Here is a 17,332-nt window from a genome sequence, read left to right as displayed (position 1 = left end):
AAAAACATGCATATGCGCAACTTTTCCTTTAAACCAAGCATGCAACGTATTTGTCATAATTGCGTAAAAATCGTAAATATGATGCATAATCATTTAAAATATCATAATTTGTGCTCAGGGCGCTGTCAATACCAAAATTTCACCTCGGATGCAAAATGACCATTTTGCCCATAGAAACCCAAAAATTCTTGTTTTAACCCTGAACCTCTAAAATTGACCCAAAGTTTACCAAACTTCTTAAAATGTCCCAAAATATTTTTATAAGCATTCCTAGATGTAAACTCGAGTCAAAATCAGAACTAAATCGATTCGTTTTAAAACTTGGACCGGGGTCCCGGTTTGAACCCGAATCGACTCTAAACTTAATCAACTTTTTCCAAACTTGCACCATAAATTATGTCCTCTACCCCATCATGTTTCTGCCAGCACCTATTACTCCTCATTAACTCTTGGCCCCCCCTTGTATGCTTATATACCAACACATCTCCAACACCTTGAATATTACGTCCACTCCTATCATAACGTGTACAGCCCTTGAGGGTCACCGTTAAGACCTTAGTTAGCCTCCTAAACCAAGCCTAACCGAAGCAAGAAAGTACCCCAAAATTCTCGGCCCTTCCTTGTTTGCACTCTATTTCATCATCTTCTCCAAAAACTCACGTCCCTAGCCTACCCCGACTGCACCAGCCCTGAACCAGCCTATCATGGACCTAGACAAGACCCTAAGGAACCTATTAGAACCAACCCACCAGTTCCATGCACGCGGCTGTCTTTAAGAACCGAGAATCTACAAGAAGGCTCCTACCGAGACCAACTCGCCTCTACCTGGACAGATCGATTGTCCCGTCACTCCAGCGTGGTTCAAGCCATTCCAGACCCCTACTCAGACCCACCAGGGTCTGGTCCAGGGCTGGAGAAGGCCCTCACACAGCTGGTGTAGCAGGAACACATGAATCGAACCCCTTTTTCACCTCACACCCGATCGGCCTACCCGACTTCATTCCAAACCGAACAAACTTCACACCCAGAGCCTACACCTCAACACTCTCGATCTGCACAGGCCCTTGACAACCTTAAACAGCAGCCCCTTGCACCACATATCAGAAAACGTGGGTAGTGCAGTATGAAAAATTACAAGAAATACATGTACAAACCGAAATTCTTCATGTACCATAATCGATCTAAACATTTCATGCATGATACATACATATCAAACATAAATCACGTGAATGATGCAGCAAGGATGGTTACAGCGCGTGCCTTGGTGATTTGAAGAGCTAGATCGAGACAAAGGAACCCGGATGGACTTTTCTTGCACAAACTAGCCAAACACCGATGCTTTCAGCTGCTTGGGGGTTGAAAACGAGGGGAGGGGATCTGAATGGGGTGAATTGTTGGCTGATACAAATTTAGGTTTAGGGTAAATGGAGTTTAAGTGTTAATTATTTAGTTAATAATATGTTAATGGGCCACAATTTCATTGTAAACGTTTTAAAATAGTTTTAAGCCCCATAAGCTTAAAAGTGGGCCCATTAAATCCAAACACACTCCAGAAAAATATTTTGTGTCGGAAAAATTTTGAAAATATTAGCCGAACCCTCAAAAAGTCCCCCGATTCGATAAAATTTGGGTCCCGTTTAAAATAAAATCCTGCGGGTAAAAATACCCAAAAATTCCCATTTTTGAAAAATACGCTTAAAAACACCTTATATTAATTTATGAAAATAAATCGTATTATAATAATAATTTTCCTGAAAATTCTCCTATCTCCGTTCCTCTATCGGACGTGAAATGCATCAAGAAATCCTAATGCATGAACTTAAAAAATTTATGGAATAAATTCTACCGTGCATGAATTATGCATAAAATGCATAAAAATAATTAAACATAAATTAATGAAATAAACATGCATTTAATGCTTTAAAACAATTTAATAAAATACCAAAGAAATTTAATAACTTGCATGCATGTGGTTTACGTGAACCTTCTAATTTCGGGACTTTACACATAATCTTATTCTACTGTTGATATATTTATACACATCTGTCGAACAATAGTCTTTACAAGTGGTATCAATGCCTACTCTTGATTTACTAAGTGATGATTCTAGTTTTTGTTTTGTTTGACAGAATTGATTAAATGGATGCATCTCTTGCTAACACAGCACTTCGGCCACCAGTTTTAGACGGAACCAATTACAGTCTATGGAAGGTCAAAATCCGGTTTCTTGTAAAATCCATAGATGAGAGAGCATGGCAACGAGTTCTAAGCGGTTGGACTCCACCGAGGAGACTGGACGAAGATGGTGATAGTCTAATTAAATCGGAAAGTGACTGGACTACTGATGAAGTGCAGATTTCTAATTATAACTCAAAGGCATTGAATGCGATTTTTTCCTCAGTTGATACGAATATGTTCGGGCTTATTACTAATTGTGTTTCTGTAGTGCCCAAAATCAGTACACATATAACACATGCATTTATTTAATTGTTAAATTATTTATTTAATTTTAAAAATGAGTTTTAACGATGCGTGAATTATTAAAATGCATTATTTTAAATTATTTATGTTTATGTGATGCACATTAAAATATTTTCTTGAGTTTCATGTTTCAGGCGATTATTCGAGGCGAGATCGAGGAAAAGAGACCGGTGACGATTTTGACAATTTTTAAATGTGATATATTATTTTAAGTTAGGATGTGGCATTTTAAATAATTTATTTAGCTCTAGCATTTTAAAAGCCTAAATAATTGAGTTAGTTGTTTTAGACTTTTAAAACCTTTAAAGTTTATCAATTGTGTGTCTTATTTTAATTAGGAGACTTTACTTAGTAGTGACAATTAGAATTTTATTAATACGCATTGTTAATTAAGTGATTAGCAAATCATTCCCCTAATCTACTCTAAAACACACGCACACACACACCTACACACACACTCACACGTAAAACACACAACACACACACACACCTACGCATTTTATTTTCAGATTTTTGAGAATAAAAAACCTAGGGTTCTTGAGAGAAAAGCAGCTGCCCCTTCCCCTTTGATTTTTCCAGCAAGTTTCGGTGATTTTATTGCAAGAAAATCGTGCCACAATCGTCCCGGATCAAGCCTTACTCCGTCTCCGCTTCGGTATCGCTGTATCGTGTGTTTCTCATCAAAAGCACGTATATTCTGTTATTTCTGCATCGACCTAGTCATATTATGTGTTGTATTGTTATTTATGCGTAAAAATACATGTGTGATGTGTAGAAGTTTGAGCAATTATGTTTAGATCACTTTTGAAACCATTTTTGGATCAAAAATCACGTTTTTGTTGTCTTTTTAAATACTGTGATTTTTCGGTCGTGATTCTGAGAAAACCTTCGATAAGAAAATTGTAGAACTTTTCGATACCTTCGATTTGACAGTAAATTCGAAATATTTCTATAAAAATCGGGTGAGTTATGGAGTTTTTCGTGAGATTGCTCAAACTGCGTTTTTCTTAAAATTATATTATTGATGTGTTCTTGAAGTTTTATGGTTGCAGGCTTTGTTGGGGATTGACGGGTGATCGCTGCTGCGTTAGATATGTTGTTAATGATGTTGGGATGGTCATTGACGTTTTGTTTCGCGTCGTTAGGCACATGGGAGAGCGAGTAGTCGTAAAACTATTTTCGTGTCAAAATTCGAGTTATGAGTTTTATTGTGTTGCGTGTGTTGCGTCGCTTCTTTGGGAACGTTTGGGACATTTTTATGGAGTCGAGTTTGGATCATAGTGTCCTAGGATGAGTCTCGAAGCGTTGATCACTGTATGTGTAATCGAAATTGGAGAGTATAAGTTTCTGAGTCGCAGAGTCCAGTTTGCTCGGCGCTCGAGCGGTAACTTTTTACCGCCCGAGCGCCACCCTTTCTGTCCAAGTGTTCTTTCCAGTAAACCTGGCGCTCGAGCGGTAAAGTTTTACCGCCCGAGCGCGGCCTCATCTGTAAACATATTTTGTTCCGTCTTCTTTTCAAGTTCTATAGTGAGTTCATGTCTTTTATTTTTGGGAAATGTTCTCACATCATTTTAGAGATTGTTCGGGATATGATGTCATGGGTTAGTACGAAGATTTAACGAGTTCAAGCCCCGAGTGACCTAGAATGTCATAAGCTATCTATTTAATTCGGTGGAGAGCAAGAATACCTACGTCTAAGTATGCAAGTTAAGTGTTAAAATTCATGTTAGTATGTGCAGCAGTAGCCCCAAGTGAGATCCAATGAATCCCTCAACGCCAAGTAAGTATGTTCGACGTTCAAAGAAAATTGTTTCAAGTTTTTGAGGTATGCTAAATGTCTTGTGACCAATTTATATATGGGGTTGGAAAGCGTTAAAGCATGAACGGGGATCTCATGTATGTGGCAGTGGATTCTTCCCTGTCAGTCCAGTATTGTGGTTTAGTCTGATCAGGCGATTATGTTATGGGTCACTTGCTTTGAAACATGCCTCTACGCAAAATGATGAAGTTTATGTATGTTCATGTATGTACAAGTATGCAAGCATGTTTAAGAAAAGTTTTATGTTTATGGCACGTCTACGTATGTACGTATGTAAGTTCAAGTTTAAGTGCAAGTTCAAGTTTCAAGTTATGTATGCTCTATTTTGAAGTTGCATGTGGTTTTATTATGTAGTACTTGTTACTCCCAGTTTATACGTGTTGAGTCTTTAGACTCACTAGACTTGATCGATGCTGGTGAGAATGATTTCAAGGAGACGAGGGGTGGGGACCAAGGAGCAGGCTTGTACTGAGCAGGAGGCTAGACCCGAGGACCGCCAATGTTTTTAATGATATTTGCAATGTTTAATACTCTGATTTTATGTTACGGGTTGAGGTTCAAGCAAATAATTTTGTCAAATTTTATTTTTAGATCTTTTGTTGCAACAACTTTTGAGACGTGCAGTTTACTTTATCGAATTTTTAAGGTTCACGAATCATTTAAGAAAATTTTAATTTTTCAATAATTTCAAGTAGTAAATAGTACAGTACGTTACAGTTTCGGCCAAGGATGTATGGGATATTCTCCAAAGACACTGTGAAGGTTCTGAGAGTGTGAGACGAACTAGACTAAGGATGCTTACTTCCAAATTCGAGATGATGAGGATGGAAGAATTTGAGAACATACTGGATTATGATCGTCGCCCACGGGAACTTGCAAATGAGGCGTTCAGTCTTGGAGACCCAATCTCTAATGAACGATTAGTTAGCAAGGTTCTTTGCCCGAAAGATTCAACGTAAAAATCTGTGCAATAGATGAGGCATGACACATCTCAGATGGCTTTGGAAGACCTGATTAGCTCACTTCGAACCTTCGAAATGAACATGGACATGCAGAAGAAAGAAAAGGGAAGACGATGGCATTCCAAGTCTCAAATGACTCCTATAATAACCTTCTTCAAATATCCCAAGAAGTTAATGAATCAGATCTCTGTGAGGACTCAATCGCCTATATCACAAAGAAATTCGGGGATTAGTTGAAGAGAATTAGAGACAAGAAGAAGGATGCACAACCTTCGAAATTTCCAAGTCTTCAAGCACCTGAAAGGCCACAAATGTTTCCGGCCAAGCAACAATTTCAACCAAGGAACGAAGGCAAGGGAAAATTTAATTCAAAGAAGTATGATTCGGTGCAGTGTAGAGAATGCGATGGGTTTGGTCACTATGTCAATGAATGTGTTAACAGATTACCCAAGAACAAAGGCTACAATGCATCTCTAAGCGAAGAAGAATCTGATGAGGAGAAGAAATCCAATGATGAAGAGAATCACACCTCATCGACTGCATTATTGACAGAAAATCGCTGGCTGCAGGTGAATCCTTTAGGTGTTTTCCTAGGTGTTGCCACTCCTGGCCCCAACATCTGCAAAAATGCATTTTGTTTAAAATCTATATCTTTTGGAAATTCGAGTGTAGATGATGAGTTGGAAGCTGATGATGAAAAAATCACTTTTGAGAGTGTACAAAAGCTTTATGAAGAGTTGTTTGAGGATTGGACCAAAAGAAACAAGCTTGACTCAACTCTTGTAAAGGAAAAAACTGATATAAAATCCGTGGTTGCCAAACTTGAAGTAATTCTGAGCAAAAGGAATTAAAACTGGGTAAGACCAAAGAAGAACTTCTAAAGGCAACTGAAACCTTATCCAAGTTCAATTCGAGCACATCCAAGCTTTATTCCATACTGTTGATGGGAAGAGATGATAAGAAAGGTTTAGGGTTCAAAGTCAGTGTATTTGAAATTGGTGAATCTTCCAAGTCGACTATCTTTGTGAAAAAAAAATCTGTCACAAGCCACACGTCCTACATCTCCAATCAAAAGCTCTCCACCGAAAAGACAACCTACTGTACCCGTTCCTAAGAAAATAAAATGCAGGTATGTATGTCATTACTACTTTAAGCCTGGTCATATCAGGTCCTACTGTTTTAAACTCAGGGATGACTGCATGAACCAAAATTCAAGCCAGATGTTGCCCCGAATGTTGCACAACACTTTCGGCAACACCTCCAAACGCAGATCTATAGTAAGACAAGTTTGGGTAACAAAGGTAAAAATTCACTGTAATGTTGTTTATACTTTATTAAAAACTAACACTGCAGGTCAGTGGTACTTTGATAGTGGAAGCTCACGCCATATGACGGGATCACGAGAACATCTCAGTGATTATATTGAACGAGTAACCTATGGAGGGGGAGCAAAAAGAAGGATTGTTGGAAAGGGAACACTGAATGTTGAAGGACTACCAAAGCTCCAAAATTTGCTTCATGTTAATGGATTGAATTCGAATTTGATAAGCATAAGTCAATTGTGTGATGATAATTTGCTTGTCAATTTGATAAACATTCTTGTGAAGTTTTTGATGAAACTAACATGTGCATTATGACATGTACAGGGTCTTTGGATAATTGGTATCAAATAGGTGAAGAACTTTCATGCAAACATGAACAAATTACTGAAATCGACCTTTGGAACCAAAAACTCGGTCATGCAAATTTCAAAACATTGAAAATTTTGAGTAAGTACGATGCAGTATGAGGTATGCCAAATCTTTCATCTGGAATACCATATGTATACGGAGATTGTCAAAAAGGAAAACATACTCGCGTGTCACACCCAGTGTTGTCAACATCTGGGACAACACGCTGTCTGGAATTGCTACACATGGATCTTGTAGAGCCCAAAATCAGTACACGTATAACTCATACATTTATTTAATTGTTAAATCATTTATTTAATTTAAAATGAGTTTAGTGATGCATAATTTGTGAAAGTTGCATTATTTTAAATTATTTAAGTTTATGCGATGCACGGTTAAAATGTTTTCGAGTTTCATGTTTGAGAAGATTATTTGAGGCGGGATCGAGGAAAAGAGATCGGTGACGTTTTTTGGCAATTTTTAAATATGGTATTTTATTTTAAGTTGAGAATGGGGCGTTTTAAATAATTTATCTAGTTTCAGCATCTTTTTTAAAGCCTAAATTATTTATTTAAGAGAGTTTAGAATTTTAAAACTTTTAAAGTCTAGCACATGTACATTTTATTTTAATTAGAGATTTTGTTAAAGTTAAGGGAGAATTAATATTTTAAAATTAGTGCTAATTAATAATTAGGCAAATTTTACTCTCCCTAATTTACTAATCACACACACTCACACTTTTACACACACTAAAATCGGCAAAAACACACATTATCACAATTCAGATTTTATTATTTTGAAAGAACAAAACCTAGGGTTCTTGAGAGAAAAAGCAGCCGTCCCTCCCTTTTTTCCAGCAAATTTTCGTGTGCTTTAGTGCAAGAAAATCGAGCCACAATCGTCTCAGATCAAGCCTCGCACCATCTCCGCTTCGGTATCGCCGTATCGTGAGTTTCTCACATTAAAGGCACGTATATTCTGTTATTTCTGAATCGATCTTGTCATATTATACGTTGTGTTATTATTTATCCGTAAAAATACATGCGTGATGTGTAGAAGTTTGAGCAATGACGTTTGAATAAATTTTGAAACGGTTTTTGGATCACAAATCTCGTTTTTACTGTCATATTTAAAAACTGCAATTTTTCGGTCATGATTTTGAGAAAACTTTATGCATGAAAATTGCAGAACTTTTTGATACCTTCGATTTGACAGTAAATTCAAAATATTTGGATAAGAAATGAGTGAGTTATGATTGTTTTCGTGGGACTGCTCAAACTGCGAATTTTATGAAAATGTGTTCTTGACATGTTCTTGAAGTTATTTGTTGCAGGCTTCGTTGGGCATCGCCGGGCTTTTGCTATTGTATTTAGATATGTTATGGGATGTATTAAGGGGTTAATTGGTGGTTCGTTTGGGTCGGGATTTGCTTGGGATGTAATAGAAGTCGTAGGAAGCGAAACGATGCCGAATTATGGGTTATTGTTGTATTGAAGTTACTTGTAGATGCTTGGGGACGTTTGGGGTGTTTGTACGGGTACGAATCAATGTAATAACATCCTAGGATGAGTCTCAAGGTGTTGGTTCATGGTCCTTAGGCTTGGATTGAGATGGTGAAAGATTAAGTTAGTGAATTTTCGTGATTTTCCACATACAAAGGGTACCCGGACCCCTTACCGGACCCCGGCACGGAGTCCGTGTCCTTTTTCCTTCAAAAATACGAAATTCCAGTGCCTACCCGGACCCGTACAAGGACCCCTACACGGGGTCCGTGTAGCCCCTCTTAAAAACAAAATTAAAAAAAAAATTATTTTATTTTTTTTAAGATTTGCTTCGGGGTTCTATATCATGGTTTATTACGATGGTTAAAAGTTATTCATTTAAAAATATAAGATTTGTTTTGGGGTTCTATATCATGGCTTAGTACGATTATGGAACGAGGTCAAGTCCCGAGTGATCTAGAATGTCATAAGCTATTTATTTAGTTCGGTGGCGAGCACGAGTTAGCTACATATATATAAGTTATGCAAGATAAGTATTTGAACTCATTTTAGTATGTACAGCAGCGGCCCCAAGTGAGATCCAACGAATCCCTCAATGCCAAATAAGAATGTTGACGTACAAAAGAAAATATTTTATGTTTTTGAGGTATGCTAAATGTCTTGTGACCAAATTTATGTTTAGGATTGGAAAGCGTTAAATTAAGAACGGGGACCAATCCACCCGTTAAATTATGAACGAGTATAGATCAAGATTGGAAAGCATTAAATTATGAACGGAGACCAATCCGCCCGTTAAATTATGAACGAGGATCTCATGTATGTGACAGTGGATCTTCCCTGTCAGCCCAGTACTGTGGTTTAGTCTGATCAGGCGAATTATGTTATGGGTCACTTGCTTTGAAACATGCATCTACGAAAAATGATGAAGTTTATGTATGTTTAAGTATGTTACAGTATGCAAGCATGTTTATGAAAAGTTTTCACGTTATGGCACGTCTATGATATGTATGTATGTTCAAGTTTAATTCAAGTTCAAGTTTAAGTATGTACGCTCTATTTTGAAGTTGCATGTTGTTTTATTACGTATTATTCGTTACTTCCAGTTTATACGTGTTGAGTTTTTAGACTCACTAGACTTGATCGATGCAGGTGATGATGATTATGAGGAGACGGGAGGTGGTGACCAAGGGGCAGGCTTGGACTGAGCAGGAGGCTAGACCCGAGGACCGCCCAAGTTTTTAGATTTATGAAAATGTTCAAATATTTTTGTCAAACTTAAATTTTTAGATCTTTTGTTGCAACTGATTGGAAACGTACAGTTTACTTTATCAAACTTTGGTTGTTCATGATTTATTTAAGAAAATTTTTAATTCTTCCGCAAATTTTTAAGTAGTAAAAAGTACGGTACGTTACAGATCTTATGGGTCCTATGGAAGTGGAAAGCTATGGAGGTAAGAATTATTCTTTTGTGTGTGTAGATGATTTCTCACGATTTTCATGGTAAGTTTTATTAGAGAAAAATCGGATGCTTTCGATGTGTTCAAACAATTGGTCACAAGGATCACAAACTTCCATAATTTTAAGGTGAGAATGATCGGGACTGATCATGGTAAGAAATTTGAAAATTCTTCTTTCTCATCATTTTGTAACAGGAAATGGATTTCACATGAATTCTCAGCACCAAAAACCCCACAGCAAAATGGCATCACCGAACGCAAGAATAGAACTTTGCAAAAAATGACAAGAGTGATGCTAGCTTCAAAGAACATTTCAAAGCGCTTTTAGATAGAGGCCTTAAATACGACTTGTCATATTTCAAATAGGGTGTATTTGAGTAGTGGCTCAACCATGACATCTTATGAAATAATCATGGGAAAGAAGCCCAATCTGAAATACTTTCATATTTTTGGATGTGTTTGTTATACTTTGAATGACAGGGATCAACTTGCAAAATTTGACTCAAAGAGTGATAACTGCTTGTTTTTGGGATATGCCACTAACAGTCGAACTTACCGAATGTTTAATTTAAGAATTAGGTCTATTATGGAATCCATTAATGTTGTTTTTGATGATTGTGCAGATCTCAAGAAGAAAACTGCTGAAGATGACGTTGAAGACCTTCTGGAAAATCCACTCGTACTCGAAAGTGCAGGTGTTGCCCTAGATGTTGCAACATCTAGCACAACACGTGACACTGAAGTCACTGAATCAGGAGAAGAAACGCATACCGATGATGATGCAGTAGATGATGGACCGAATATTCCAAATAAAATTCAGAAAAACTATCCTTCATCTCAAATAATCAGAAACATGCGAGAGGATGTTCACACTCGAAAGAAGGAAAAAGTGGATTACCGAAAAATGGCTGGACTCATATGCATGAGCTCTACATACTCACATGTTAGATTTTCATGTTTTATATCCAACTTTGAGCCTAAAAATGTTGATGAAGCTTTGAAATATGTGTTTTGGATTAATGCAATGCATGATGAGCTTGAGCAATTCGTTCGAAATGATGTGTGGAACTTGGTTCCACCTCCTAACCATGGTAACATAATTGGTACAAAATGGATTTTCAAGAATAAAACCAATGAGTCAGGAAACATCATTAGAAACAAAGCAATGTTGGTTGCTCAAGGGTACATACAGGTTGAAGGGGTTGACTTTGATGAAACCTTTGCTCATGTTGCCTGTATTGAGTCAGTCAGACTATTGCTAGCCATTGCTTGCTACATGAAAATCAAACTTTTTCAAATGGATGTCAAAAGTACGTTTTTGAATGGTATTTTAAGTGATGAAGTGTATGTTAGACAACCTAAGGGTTTTGAGGATCCAAATCATTTTGATCATGTCTACAAATTGAAGAAAGCTCTCTATGGGTTGAAGCAAGCACCACGTGCAAGGTATGGAAGATTGACAAAATATCTACTTGAAATTGGCTTCAAACGAGGTGAGGTAGACAAAACTCTTTTTATTCAGAAATCCAAATGTGAGATTCTTATTTGTCAAGTCTATGTTGATGATATAATCTTTGGTTCTTCATCTCAAAAACATGCTAATGATTTTGTTGAATGCATGTCATCTACATTTGAAATGAGCATGGTTGGTGAATTAAGTTTCTTTCTTGGCATGCAAATCAAACAACTGCATGATGGCATCTTTTTGTGTCAAAGTAAGTATGCTAAAAATTTGGTAAAGAAATTTTCTAATGAGAACACCAAGTACATGAAGACAGATATGGGATCAAATGAAAAATTATCCAAAGATGATGCTGCCGAAAATGTAGACAACACCTTATACCGCATCATCATAGGGAGTCTCATGTACTTGACTGCTAGCCGCCCTGACTTAATGTTTAGTGTTTGTTTGTGTTCTAGATACCAATATAATCCTAAGATTTCTCACTTATCTTACGATACATAGCCGGAACCATTGACTTAGGATTATGGTATACTTACAAAACCAACTTGAATTTAGTAGGGTTCTCAGATGCTGATTGGGCTGGAGATTTGAACGATAGAAAAATCATTTCTGGAGGCTGCTTTTATTTTGGCAATAACTTGATATTATGGCATAGTAGAAAACAGAACAATGTTTCACTTTCAACTGTTGAATCCGAATATGTGGCAGTAGGAAGTGGTTGCACTCAACTTTTGTGGATGAACCATATGATAGAAGACTATGGACTTCAGAGTGAAACTTTAATTGTGTACTGTGATAATTCTAGTGCAATCAATATTTCATAAAATCCAGTACAACACTCTCGTACTAAACACATTGACATTCGACACCACTTTATTCGAGATTTAGTGGAAAAAAGATTGATTCGAATTGAATTTGTTGATACAAATAACCAATTGGCTGACATATTCACAAAAGTATTAGACTTTGAGAGATTCTCCATCCTTATGAAATCTCTCAGCATGTGTTCTGCCTGATCATTCATAGATGTTGTCTCAAATGTTACAACATCTCGGACAACACCTAACATACATGTACACTTTTAGGACTTAGACATACTGCATCTACATGCATACTGTTAAATGAAGTGATATAACAATCTTGCATAATCTTCTAGTACACTTACAATTTCTTGTTCTATCTAGTCTTAACACACTTGGATATGCTTAACAATATGATTAAATCACAAAGTAGATGAAGGATGATCATGTACTCCATGACTTTGTCTCATACGAAAAGTGACTTAAAAAGATAGAGTAAAAAGACAAATCAATTATGCATATTGCTCTGTATCAAAAGAAAAGATGGGAAAAAGCTACCTAAAAGAGTCCAATGAAGACTGTGATTTTAATGTGGGAGCTACCTCTTCTGAGTTCAATACAGGATGAAAAACATAAGAATTTGAAAAAAGCTACCTAGAAGAGTCCAATGAAGATTGTTCTTCTAGTGTGGGAGCTGTCAATTCTATGTTCAGAAATTTGTTAAGTCACTAAGGGTGAAGAAAAATTAAAATTATTTTTGAAATTGGATGTGTTGTCCGAAAATATTGGCAACATTTGTGACGACACTTCAACTGTAAACATATCTCATATTTGTTTTCATGTTTTCATTTCTGTTACATTCTGTTATTAGGAATAACTAGATCATGCATAAACATATAATTGTGAATGTTTTTGAGTCATAAGGTGTGGGGACCCGGACGCTAATCATGTTCTTAATCATCATTGAGACAATTTAATCAGTTATAATAAATAGGGTCTATTTTTTTTATTACAATATTAAATGCGGAACATAATGGAATACATTCTAACATACATATCAGTATTAAAGTACAAGTCTTGTACTACATACAATCATTCAAAACTAAGGTTTAACGACTAAATATCAAGTTTTTAAACCCTATCTCTAATCAAAGTCCGTAGTCTCCACTCTAATCACGATCTCTCTTCATCTCCTTGACCATGAACCTGTCCCAACTGTTGCCATTCACGCATACAAACACGAAAACAGCCGGATAACTCCGGTGAGATATACATCCCAGTATAAATCAACGAAACATGCAATCATATAAACAATATAAAGAATGAAACAGATAATAGTAATATGTATCAAAATCCGAAAACATAATCAATATAAAACTGTCAATCAGACTCGTGACTCCACGTCTCAGACTAGACTCAATCCTAGTCTAGGGATCCCGGTTTCCAGACGTTGGTATTCTATATCGAACATCAGTAATAGAAGAAACTCCAATTCTATCCACTTCGATATAACCAAACATCCGGTGTCTTGACCTATCTGTCATAGACTCTGGCACTATCTGTTAGAGTAGGTGCCCGTCGAGCCAAGTGTTGGCCGAGTGTTCACAATGAAACTCTATGTATAAGCAATCTTTATTTTAATAATATTTGAAATTATTACTTTGGCACATCTTTATCTGTATACCCATGCTAGTTGCATAGATAAAGCCCTTGAATATACAAATAGTAGAAAGAATATGAGATGCTCATATGATGAGTATCATGAAACTCATATTTGTAATACTGTATATTCTAAACGGTTCCTAGTCGATTCAGCCGCCACTAAGAAGGATATAGGCCGCTCGAGTTCGAGACTAGTATCTGCGATGTGAGTACCATGTTTCATTGGTAGGGAACATTGTGATGTCCGAACATGCAGATAGGTGCTCCTTGTAGAGAGTGCACTGAACAACCCTCCATAAAAGGACTTTCCAAGTGGTTCTCACTTATCGAGTGGAAAAGTCCCAGTTTATGGTTGTACACCATTAGTCCTTATGACTCGAGACAACATTGAGACTCTATGTGCTAGAATTACACTTTGACTTGTTTACCGACTCTCATGGGGTCATCAGGCGACAAGGTTGGGTGTTCTGTCGAAACACATAGGAGTCGATGCAATGTAGTCGGGGATTCACCGCTTACCTTCGGGTATGGATATCCTATGTGTAATCATGTGTATGTAGGTTGAAATCTCTGATCAGAGTACGGTGGTAATTATGAAAGGTGTTTCATAGATTACACCATCGATTCAACTACGACTTGACACATAATATCGATTCATTGACAACTCTCGATAAACCAATGGTTGTCGAATCGGTCGGGATATATGAGTTGAAGGGACCGTACTGTACGCTAACCATAATAGAATGGTTCTTGCAGGCACTATCATTTGATACCTAGGGAATCATGTAAGCGATGCTGCTAGGCGTTTAACATGATTGGTTGGGTATTATCAGACTTGAGTTCTGACGTTCTTGTTATCAAGGTGTTGATAAGTAAGAATGGGACAATTGGGGTATGCTCGCATAAGGACATGTTTAGTCCGAATCACATGGAGATGTGAACCCACTGCTAGTTGTATCAGTGAACCATTGAGGGTCACACAAGTACAAGCTTTCTCGATCCCGTTGAGAAGTAAAATAGTTCAATGTGTTGAACGGCTTATAAATGAGTTTATAAGAGTAAAGAAAAAATAGAAGTATGACTTCTATGAGAGAAATGTAATTTTTAATTTATGAATGTGTTCTTAAATTAAAAGTTGACCAAATAAATAATGTAATTGAAAATTGTGATTTTCATAAACATTATTATGGACTAAATTAAATTAATTCAGGCGTTGAATTAATTAAACACTAGTGGACCTAGTAGAGTTCAAATAATTAAATTAATTCAAGTGTTGAATTAATTAAATCATATTGAGTCTTGTAGAGCTCAATTTAAATTAATTATTTAACTAATGGGACTTGGGTAAATTCAAGTATTGTTTAATTAGTCTCAAATATGTTTGAGATAATTAAATTTAGTCCATGGTTTTTAATTTGTTAAAAACCATATAATATATGTATGCATGGGAGGTGAAGGGTTGGAGACTACTTTTTGGGTTATCAAGGCATGGCATGCAAAAAGGTATTTTTGCTTTTAGCTTTTTGCAAGTCCAAGACAAGTCTCCCTCCCCCCATTCAAGCAACACCATGGCCGAAATTCTAGTTGTAATTCTCTCCAAGTTTTTCTCTCATTTTATTCTTCAAGTGTTGAGGAAAGAAAATTCTTCTCTTTGAAAAATCCTCTTAGTTTTCTAGTGCAAATTAAGAGGGGATTTACCGAGTTGGTGGTGGGCCTAATTTGAAGGTTGGAAGCTTGAAGATTTGTCATCCATTCAAGATCCAAGTTGTTTACAACTTGGTTGGTGCCATCATCAATCTCTTGAGATTGATAGGTAACTATTTCTAAACACCCTATATATGAGATTTTGGTGTTTTTGTATTTGCTACACACCTAGTACATGGTAGCCGAAATTTTCTTGCTTGAAAATGTGATTTTCGAAAATATTGTAGCTTCCGTTGCTCTTTCGATCACCTAAAATCGATCCCTTTTCAAGTGATATCATTAGCTAGGGTACTAGTTTTTGTGTAGCATCTACATAATATTATATTGAGATCGATTTTTAACCGCATGAGTGTATTTTTGCAACAAAAAACAGAGCTTTTTTGTGGGGAGTTTCAGGCATCATGTTGCTGCCCGTTTCGGGCAGCTCGGGCTGCCCGTAGTGCTGCCCATTTCAGGCAGCAAGGGCAGCCCGAGGGGCTGCCCGAACAACCCCTTTAAAATAATAATAAAAAAAATTTGGGTTGGCCGAAATCCGGCGACGGAGCTCCGGAGACGGCGATGACGACTAGGGTTTTCAAAAGTGTTTTGGATTATCAAAGTGTCATGGGCCTTGATGTTGTTGGGCCATTAGATGGCTAACATATTTGTAAATTTTAAATGGGCCAAAAAAAATATTTTTGGTGAAAAATGAGTTTTTGGGCCCTTCAGTTTAAAATTACAAAAGTTGCAAATATTTTCTCATGAAATAAATAATTTAAGTTTGGCTTTAATTATTTATAGTAAATTTTGATTTTCAAGAAATTCGGTTATAAATAAATTAATTAGAAAGTAGACAAAGGTGTTTGTATACTTTGTTAATTTAGTTTATAATCGTGGCGGTTAGTGATTGGATCAAGATATATAATATTGGATCAATTAATTATTGTGATAATTAATTGATGGTGTATGATATGTGATATGATGCATGAAGGATGATAAAAAACCCAAGCCCAATTTGCTAGGTGTATGCTAGGATATTTTGTGTTGAATTAATTTAATAATTATCAATTTATAAAGTGGGCTTGGTTTATGACCCGTTCCCACCCCATGAGATGTATCCCTATTTGCCATGGATATTTATTTGTAAATATTAGTATAGTCGATGATCAAGATTGGAAGATGGTGGCCATGATGATTATCAAGATCGAAGACATGTAAATATTGGAAGCTAATGTAATAGTTGCATTTGCATCCCGTGCATTTCCCTAGGATTGGACCTAGGCCCATGTTTAGCTCACACGAGCCATTAGTATTGGGGCGATTGATCATCCTTGTTTGTTTACTGTTTATAATGTATGCATGATATGTTATAAATAATGAGTATGTGCGTTATTATTATGATAATAACAAAGTTGCATGAATCCGGTAAACATACGATCAAACATGCCGAGCTTTTAAAATAAAATTAATGATGAGACCTTTAAAAATTAAAAACCCCCATTTGGAATAAGATTCAAAATTAATATCAAGCCCGAAAAGGGGAATTATAAATTTGTTTATAATTTCCATGTCTTCCATCGACAATGGCTGCATAATGAACGCTACCCGTACTCGGGACTCGGCTCATATTATTGGGGGGGACCTGGGTGCCGGAAAGCTGTGACATCCATTGAAATGGTGATGTGAACTACGTGGAACTCCCATGATTTCGGCTCATATTATTGAGGGAACTCATGGCGACCGTCCATTAAGGTTCAACATCGATGGTTAAGGCTTGACACGTAAAGATGAACGACGTCATATTATTGGGTCCTAATCAAACGTGAGACAA

This window comes from Primulina eburnea, chromosome 9, assembly GCF_022965805.1.
Source record: "Primulina eburnea isolate SZY01 chromosome 9, ASM2296580v1, whole genome shotgun sequence".
Lineage (NCBI taxonomy): Eukaryota > Viridiplantae > Streptophyta > Magnoliopsida > Lamiales > Gesneriaceae > Primulina > Primulina eburnea.
The sequence above is the reverse complement of the archived record's forward strand: the minus strand, read 5'-3'. Positions refer to the sequence as shown.